At 46.0% G+C, this 9,040-nt stretch overlaps 1 pseudogene; it reads left to right on the top strand.

The window, feature by feature from the left end:
* LOC102497642 (protein arginine N-methyltransferase 2 pseudogene) overlaps positions 1-2,956 on the top strand; it is an 8,856-nt pseudogene extending 5,900 nt beyond the window's left edge.
* Positions 2,957-9,040: the final 6,084 nt, after the last annotated feature.

The raw sequence follows: 9,040 nt of genomic DNA, 5'->3' as shown, positions 1-9,040 counted from the left end.
TTAGAAATGGAGAAGGGATTATGGCATGGCCATCCCCCCTGGGGGGTGATTTCTCGCTTTCTGTCTCTCTGTCTCTCTCTGTCTGGCGAGCGCACGCACCCTATAGCAAAAACCTCTCCAAAAAAAAAAAAAAAAGCACTATATAGGGCACGTGCGCTCACCAGACGGAGGGAGGGAAAGTGAGAACGCAGGGCTGGCCCCTACTCTGAACTTTTTTCCTTTTTTCTAGAGAGAGTTTTGCTGTAGGGTACACGTGCTCGCTGGAGAGAGACAGAGACATAAAGCGAGGAATCACCCCCAGAGGGGATGGTCACGCTGCAGTCCCTTCTCCTTTCTCCTGTCAGGGTTCAGGGCTCGCACGTACACACGCCTGGTGTGAGCTTTAAGCCAACAGGTACAGGACTCGAACCACAGTCGACTACGTGGGAGTCCAGTGATGTAGCCATTACACCATCTGGTGGTCCCCACTTTTAACTTTTTAAAGAATTGCTAAACTTTTCCAAAGTAGCTGTGCCATTTAGAAATATTTCTACCGCCCAGCCCAGTCTGGTGGTGCGCTTTCTGGCACACTGAGCTGCGGGGCTGGAAGCCGCATGGCCAGCCTGATTTAGATCCCAGCCGGAAACACGCCGGAAGTGCCCGTGTGCCCAGAACCCCGCTGGCTGGAGCACTGGGGAGGGGTCACGGCACGATGAGAACCTGCTGAGGGTGCTTCTCTCTCTCATGCTTTGTGTCGTGAACAGAGAACATTCCTAACACAATGCATGCAAGTTTATGTTCGTGCCGATACTTCCTATTATTTTAGCCATTCTAGGGGTATACAGTATGTTTTGAGTGTACAAATGATGCCTAGCTATCCAACTCCTATCTATTGGATGTGCGGTGTGGGTGATGTTCAGGTGATCTGAGAGTGCTGGAAATGTGGTTCCCAGAGACCTGTATCTATTAGGAGGTAGTTTCTGTAGCCAGTGAAGTCAGTATTAAACTTCAGTGGGGGTTCCAGTCCCTGGATGGCCTCTAGTGACGAAATGCAGAGGGGTCAGCAGGTGCAGAGTGGTTACGTCTCTGGACTTCCACGTGCCAGCCACGGTTCAAGTCGTGGACCTGGTGGGTAAAAGTCACGCTGTGCACGTGTGCATGTGTGCCCAAGACCCTGGGAGGAGAATTGAGGACAAGGGATTTCGGCGTGGCCATCACCCTGAGGGGAGACTGCTCACTGTCCCTCTCACTGTCTTCCCAGTGAGCACATGTGCCCTAGGGCAAAAACCTCTTTTGAATAAAAGCGGTGCCAACGGCTGGTGCTTGGGCTGTTTTGTGTGCCGTGATTGATAGAGCTACCCAATCAGCCTGTACCTTGCAGTGGTGATTAAAACTGCAAAAATGCAATAATTAAAAATACAATAATTTGTGGGACCAGTAAGTGGCATCGGAAGGCGCTGGACATTCCCATGTGGCTCACCATGGTTCGAGTCCTGGACCTGGTGACTTGCTTTCTCACTTGCCGTCTCTCTTTGTTTCTTTCTTTGGTTAAATTAAAATAAATGAATGAATAAATAAAATTAAATAATTTTTTTAAAATACAATAACTTGTATCTAGAATATATAAAGAATCTCTTACGACTTAATAAAATAAATAAATAAATCCACTCTGGGTGGTGGCTCAGGCTCCTGGTAGGGAGTATCTGCCCCTTGGCGCCGGCGGTGCGGACACTGAGCTCAGCAGAGAAATGGAGCTGAGGACTGGAGAGGAAGGTCACAGAATCTTCATTTGAAACCAGCCTAATAACGTAGCCTTGTGCTGCCTTGGTTTTGAGCAGGAGGAAGAAGCTGTTAGGGGCGGTGAGGAAGAGCTCCTCCAGGACAGGGTGCAGCCAGAAGAGTTCGTGGCCATTGCAAACTACGCCACCACTGACGAGACCCAGAAACTCCACTTGGAAATGTTGGCAGACCGGCCACGAACAAAATACCATAGCGTTGTCCTGCAGAATAAAGAATCCCTAAAGGGCAAAGTCATCCTGGACTGGAATCCTCAGCCTCTTCTGTGCTCATTACGAGCAGCCTAAAGCGGTGTATGCGGTGGAGGCCAGTGAGATGGCGCAGCACACGGGGCAGCTGGTCCTGCAGAAGGGCTTTGCTGACACCGTTACCGTGTTTCAGCAGAAGGTGGAAGAGGTGGTACTGCCTGAGAAGGTCGATGTGCTGGTGTCCAAGTGGATGGGGACCTGTCTCCTGTTTGAGTTCATGATCAAGTCTACCCTGTATGCACGGGGTGCCTGGCTGAAGGAGGGTGGGTCATCTGGCCTACCACGGCCACCTTGCACCTTGTGCCCTGTAATGCCAACGAGGACTACCACAGCAAGGTGCTCTTCTGGGACAACGCATATGACTTCAACCTCAGCGCTCTGAGATCTGGCAATTAAGGAGCTATTTTTCAAAGCCTAAGTGTAACTGCATATTGAAACCAGAAGACTGTCTCTCTGAACTATGCACAGTATCACAGCTGGAGATGAGGACTGGGCAAATCTCTGATCTTGAGACCATGCGAGGTGACCTGTGCTTCGACATCCGGAAGGCGGGCACCTTGCATGGCTTCACTGCCTGGTTCAGTGTGCACTTCCAGAGCCTGGAGGATGGGCAGCCACCACAGGTGCTCAGCACTGGCCCCTTCCACCCAACCGCCCACTGGAAGCAGGCGTTCATGATGGATGAGCCAGTCCCTGGCCCCCCCAGGAGATGTAGTCAGTGGGCTCCGTTGTGTTGCAAAGAAACCCAGTATGGAGAAGGCACATGGCAGTTTCCCTAAGCTGGGCCGTCACTTCCAGAGAAGACCCCTCATCTCAGAGAGCTAGAGAAAAAGTCTTTCCCATTTGGAGGTGACAGTCAGTATTCTGGTAGGAAGCAGTGTGAGTGTATTAAGGGATGGAAACAGTGAGTCAGGACGCACCAGGCTGCTGACGCCACTCCAGGACAGGTCACGAACGTTCACTCTGGGCCCCACCCTGGCCCAGCACGTGATGTCTTTATCCCTCACAGCCCCGTTGCCACCCTCGTGCCCAGTGTCTGTCTACTAGCAGTAGCTTGTTTTCAGGTGTTTGCCCAGTGGTGCCTGCAGTGCCAGCTATGGGTGGGTTATGGCTCAGTGTTCCCCAGCTAGGGCTAGTTCTAAACTCGTAAGGTGCATGCACATCAGCCTGTGTGCCCTGTGATGGTGACCACACATCATGTGTTAGTGGTGTCCTTTCTGTGTTGCCTCATCTGCTCGACCTGCGGGCTGCAGAATTGCACAGAGCTCTGCGGGGTGGTGGTGGGGGGTATTGCCGAGCCACTGTGGTTCAGTGTCAGAGCTGAGGTGGTGATGCACACGGTGGGACTCTGCCTGGGGTTGAGCAGGTGCATAGATGTCTTCCGAGTACATTGGGTGTTGGCTCATAGCATATACTCAATACATTTTTTTAATGAAAAATAAAAACCCTAATTTACAAATGAGCAAAGGATTTACATCGATATTTCTCCAAAGATGATGCAGGAATGGATAATAAGAATGTGAGAAGATGCTCAACATTGTTAGAGAAATGCAAATCAAACCACAGTAAGGTATTACTTGGCACCCACTAGGATTGCTTTCATCAAAAAGCCAATAAGGAACCTTGAGAATGTGGAGGGATCGGAACTCTTACATGTAGTTGGTGAAACTCAACTGGCGCAGGGCTTTGGAGAACAGTTTGGCTGTTCCTGAAAAACGTAAGCATAGAGTCAGGACATGACTCAGCAGTTTTTTTCTAGGCTTATACTCAAGAGAATGAAATGAAAGCTAGTGCATAAATATTTATAGCGTGACCATACCTAGAAGGTGGGAACAACCCAGATGCCCGTTAACGGACTGTAACCAAGAGGTGTATGCCTACTGTGGGCTGCTATTTGGTAATAAGGAATGAAGGGCCACAGAAGGGATGAACGCTGAACACATGCTCAGCGCCAGTTACAGCATGCAGTCTGACTCCACTGACATGGCGCATTCAAGATAGACAGGTCTAGAAGACATTCGTTTTTGCCAGGGCCTGCGGTGGGAGGCGTAGAATGGAGAAATCCTCCTTTTTGGGAAGATGGTAATGTCCTGAAATTAGAGGATATTGATGGTTGCATAACTTTACGACTATACTAAAAACTGACTTTTTTAAAAAAAGATTTATTTAATTCCATTTGTTGTTACTATTTTTTGATTTGACCAGACAGAGACAGAGAGAAAGGGAAATTGAGAAAGCACGCCGCCAGGTCCAGGACTCAAACTGTGGTCCGCCATATGAGAACCCAGTGCTTTTATCACCACGCCACCTGCCAGCCCCTAAAAACGGACTTTTATGCTTTATGACAAATCTTACGGCATATGGGTTATATACCGGTAGTTGAACATTTTTAAAGAATTTTATTCTCATTATTTAATTTGCTATAGGGCATGTGCACTCACCAGAGAGAGAGGGAGATAGAGAGCCTTTAGGTCTAGGGGAGAGAAAGCCATTAGGTCCAAGACTCGAACTGTGGTCAGCCAGGTGGGAGCCCGGCTCCTTAACCACACCACCTGCTGGCCCCGATAGTTGTAATTCTTTTTGCTCTGTTTTGTGAGGGGGGAGAGGTGCATTGTTGGGGGCCTGGCTCTGGCACAATCCTGCCCTAGCCTCCCAGTTAGAATTACAGGTGTGCACTGAGACCCAGGACTGGCGTTCCACGTGGCCCCGGCATTACGCAGCCGCATCCTACACAGCTGGACCACAGTTATTTCTAAGACAGAGTCACAGATCACTTAAAAACACACAGTAGGTCTTCATAATACTAGCATTCTTTAAAGGCATCAGGGAACATGTACACTTCTTCATTACCCTTTATTTTGGAGAGACACAACTGCTGATTATCCGTAGGATTATTGAATTCCTGTTTTATACACATGGAGCTCTAAATTCTCCCTTTTTGAAATATCCCCTTTTAAAAACATGAAGCACTGCTCTAATAATCCTTGACGAAAGGAGCTTGGTTATTACAGGTAGGGAGCCCAGCTAGCAGCGTTGAAGATGGAAGTACACTGTCGTCTGGAAGGAGTGGGAGGGCTGTTTGGAGTGCTTTCGGAAAGCAGCTTACGGTCTAGCACACCATACCCTTGCTGTGTTCTCTCACTAGCAGGAGTGGGGGGCTCTGGAGAGCTCTCACTGTGACAGCTGCTGCCCAGCCCCAGTCAGCTGGACACAGGCCATCTGGGGTCTCCCGGTTGTATCTGTACTAGACAGCATGGGAGAGAGGGCTGGTGATTGCTGTGTAATACTGTTGTCGGGGAAAATAAAGGTGTGAAATAGTAACACCCTTAGCTACCCGGAGAACTTCAGACGTCCACATTCAGATGGATTTCTCACTTCAAACGTCTCCCCCGTTACCTTCCCAGCACTGTGGTTTTATGAATGGGAGGATGCGCTCCCCAGGCACACCTTGTTTTATTGTAATACACTACATAGCTCCTTTTCCTTCCGGGCCTCTGGATTCCATTTTCTAGCTCTAGCCATTTCCTTAGCTAACTCATTGGAGCTCATCAGCTGGAGGTTTTTCTAGGGGGATGTAGCCTTAGATAGTCTTAACTGTCAAAAGTCAAAATTCAGGGGACCAGCAGCTGGCCTAACGGCTGTATTGCTGGACTCCCATGTAGTCAACCGCAGTTCGAGTCCTGAACCCGGTGACTTAAACTCATGCCAGGCGCATGTGTGTGTGTGCCCAAGATCCCGAGAGGAGAATGGAGGAGAAAGGATTGCGGCGTGGCCATCCCCTCTGAGGGGGAGCTGATTTCTCGCTTTCTGTCTCTCTGCCTGTCTCTGTCTGTCTGGTGAGCACACGTGCCCTATAGCAAAAACCTCTCAAAAAAAAAAAAAGTCAGAATTTCAGCAAAATTAGCTTATCTCGGCAGTTCATGTTTGCAATCTATGGATTAGGTACTATCTCATCCCCAAGTAAGAGCAGCATAGGGTATGGCACAACAATCAGTTTTTGTACGTAGCTTGGACAAAACAAGGAAACTACAAAAAGAGGGTTCATTAGCATCAGACCAGAGAGAGAGAGCACCCCCGCCCCATAGGGCATGGTCACGTAACCCCTTCTCCATTTCCTCATCCAGCTTAGGGTCTGGGGCGCGTGTGGGCCTGTACCCAGTGTGTTCAAGCCACTGTGGCTGGGACTCGAATGGGTCAGCCATGTGGGATCTGGCTCCAAAGGCATAGAACTTAACACCTGTGCTACCAGACTGGCCCAGAGGGGTCTTACACAGTTTACCTGGCCTGTCAGGGACTTGGCTATTACCTCTCAGTCCTTACTCATGTGGTCAGTCGAATAACTCAGTTTAGGTTGGTGACCTGGAGCTTTTAGCATGAACCTCTTGCTTTGGTCTGTTGGGGCCTGGTACAGGAGTTCAGTCCAAACCAATGACCTCGTATACATTTGATCCCGCATAACTGAACTTGACATGTGCTATAGTCTAGAGGACGAGGGTAACTCGTATGTTCACTTTCAGAAAAGATTTTATATTTCTATATAAAGGGAGGGAGAAGGATTGAGGAAGTGGTTACTTTAAAATGTTTTCTAAAAGTTAATTATTGCCTTACACCAGATCCTTTTGAAGAGCCTGATTTATTTGTAGACTTCCTTGAGAGATCCCAGTAAGTTTATATAATTTAACTGTTTTGGACAGTAGACAGTGTCTTTCTCTTTAACCAGGCCGGCCTTGAACTTGTGATCTCCTGCATGAGTCTCCCAAATACTGGGATTACTGCCAGGTGAAAGTTTTTATTGTTGAGATAGGATTCAAAAATTACCCCTGTAAGTGTACTAGTCGATGTTTTTTAGTATTCTCTAATGATCACTACTAATTCTAGGCTGTCAGTTATTTCGAATGTGTACTCAGAAGAGCAATTACTGGATCATATAGTAGTTCTAGTTTTCATTTTTACGGAACTGCTATACGGTTTCCCCTAGCGGCTTTACCATTATACAGTCCTACCAACACTCAGAAAGGATTTTGATTACTCACACTCTGACATGTATTGTTCATTTTCCCGACAGTGACCATTCTAATAGAGGTGAGCTGATGCCGCGTGGCTTTGATTGCCATCTCTCTAGCTAGTGATGCAGAGCATTTTTCCATATGCTTATTGGCCCCTTTCACAAACCAAGTCTGTTATCGAGTCGTAGGTGTCCTTTGTGCATTCTGAATATGAGTTCCGTATCAGATGTGTGATTTACAAATGTGTTCTCCCAATTCCGGATTGCCTTTTCACTCGGCTGCTCGTGCCCATCGATAGGCAAAAGTTCTCTAGTTTGTTATTTCAGTTTCTTGTATACATTCAATCACAGATGTCACTTAGCTTGCAAAGCGAATACCCCAACACGGATACATTCCTCACAATCCAGTTGAAAATACAATGCACGTTGTTATCAACAGATACTGACCCATTTACTTGTCCCATAATGCCTTGCCTCTCTCCTTTCTCCTTGATGTCCTTCCTCAGACTCTCTTCCTTCACCCACCCTCTTCCCACATTGTATCTACTCTCATTTGTCTGTCTTTTGTTGCCCATTGCTTTGGGTGGCACAGCAAAGAAATCATTGCCAAATCCAATGTCATGAAGCTTTCCCCTTCTTGTAAGAGTTTTATAGTTTTTAGATCTTATGTTTAAGTCTCTGATATATTTTGAGATAATTTTTCTATGTCATATAAAGTAAGGGTCTAACTTCATTCTTTTGCATGTGAATATCCAATTTTTCCAACACCTTTGTTGAAAAAACTGTCCTTTCCCCACTGAATGATTGGAATTCTTGTGGGAGACGTTGTAGAGTGACTGATTGTTTGTTTGTTTGTTTATTTATTTATTTATTTCCAGAATATTTTTATATGATGAGCCCACATATCTTCATTCCAGTACAATACTGTTTTGATTACTGTAACTTTCTAATATATTTTGAAATCAGGGTGACTTATCCAACTTTGTTTTTCCTTTTAAAATTTATTTTGACTATTTAGGGTCATTTGAGATTCCATGTGAATTTTATGATGGCTTTTGCTATTGTTATAATAGATGTTATGATTTTCATATTGAATCTATAGGTCATGTTGGATAATGTTGATATAACATTGTCTTCTAGTCCATGAACATAGGATGTCTTTTCACTTGTTTGTGTCTTTAACTTTTCTCAGCAATTTCCTTTTTCTCCTTGGTTAGGTTTATTCCTAGGGCCTATTATCCTTTTTCTTTTTTCTTTTTTTGGAGAGGTTTTTGCTATAGGGCGCGTATGCTCACCAGAAAGACAGAGAGAGACAGAGACAGAAAGCGAGAAATCACCCCCCAGGGGGGATGGCCACTTCACAATCCCTTCTCCTCCATTACTCTTGGAATCTTGGGCACACACGCACAAGTACCCTGCGTGAGTTTAAGCCACTGGGTCCGGGACTTGAACCACGGTCAACTACATGGGAGTCCAGCGACATAACCATTATGCTAACTGCTGGTTCCCCTATTATCCTTTTTGATGCTCTTATAAGTGGAATTGTTTCCTTAGTTTTCCTTTTGGATTGTTTATAGTTGGTGTACAGAAATGTAATCAAATTCTGGGTGTTGATTTTATATTCTGAAACTGCTGCATTTCTCAGCTTTAATAGTTGTGTGTGTGTAATATGAGTTTCTACATATAAGACAATGCTATCTGTGAACAGAGCATTTTACTCTTCCTTTCCAGTTTGAATGCCTTTATCTCTTTTTCTTGCCTAATTGTCTGAGTAGGTCTTCAGTACTGAGTTGAACAGAAGCAGTGAAGGCAGGCCTCTTTATCTTGTTCCTGGTCTTGGGAAAAAAGTTTTCTTTCACCATTTAAGTATGATCTTTACTATGGGTTTTTCTTCTTTTCTTTTCTTTTCTTTTCTTTTCTTTTCTTCTCTCTCTCTTTCTTTCCTTCTTTCATTCTTTCTTTCTTTTTTTTCAATTATCAGAGGGTGCATACACTCATCAGAGGCAGGCAG

This window comes from Tupaia chinensis, unplaced genomic scaffold (genome assembly GCF_000334495.1).
Source record: "Tupaia chinensis unplaced genomic scaffold, TupChi_1.0 Scaffold000212_1, whole genome shotgun sequence".
Lineage (NCBI taxonomy): Eukaryota > Metazoa > Chordata > Mammalia > Scandentia > Tupaiidae > Tupaia > Tupaia belangeri.
The sequence above is the reverse complement of the archived record's forward strand: the minus strand, read 5'-3'. Positions and strand labels throughout refer to the sequence as shown.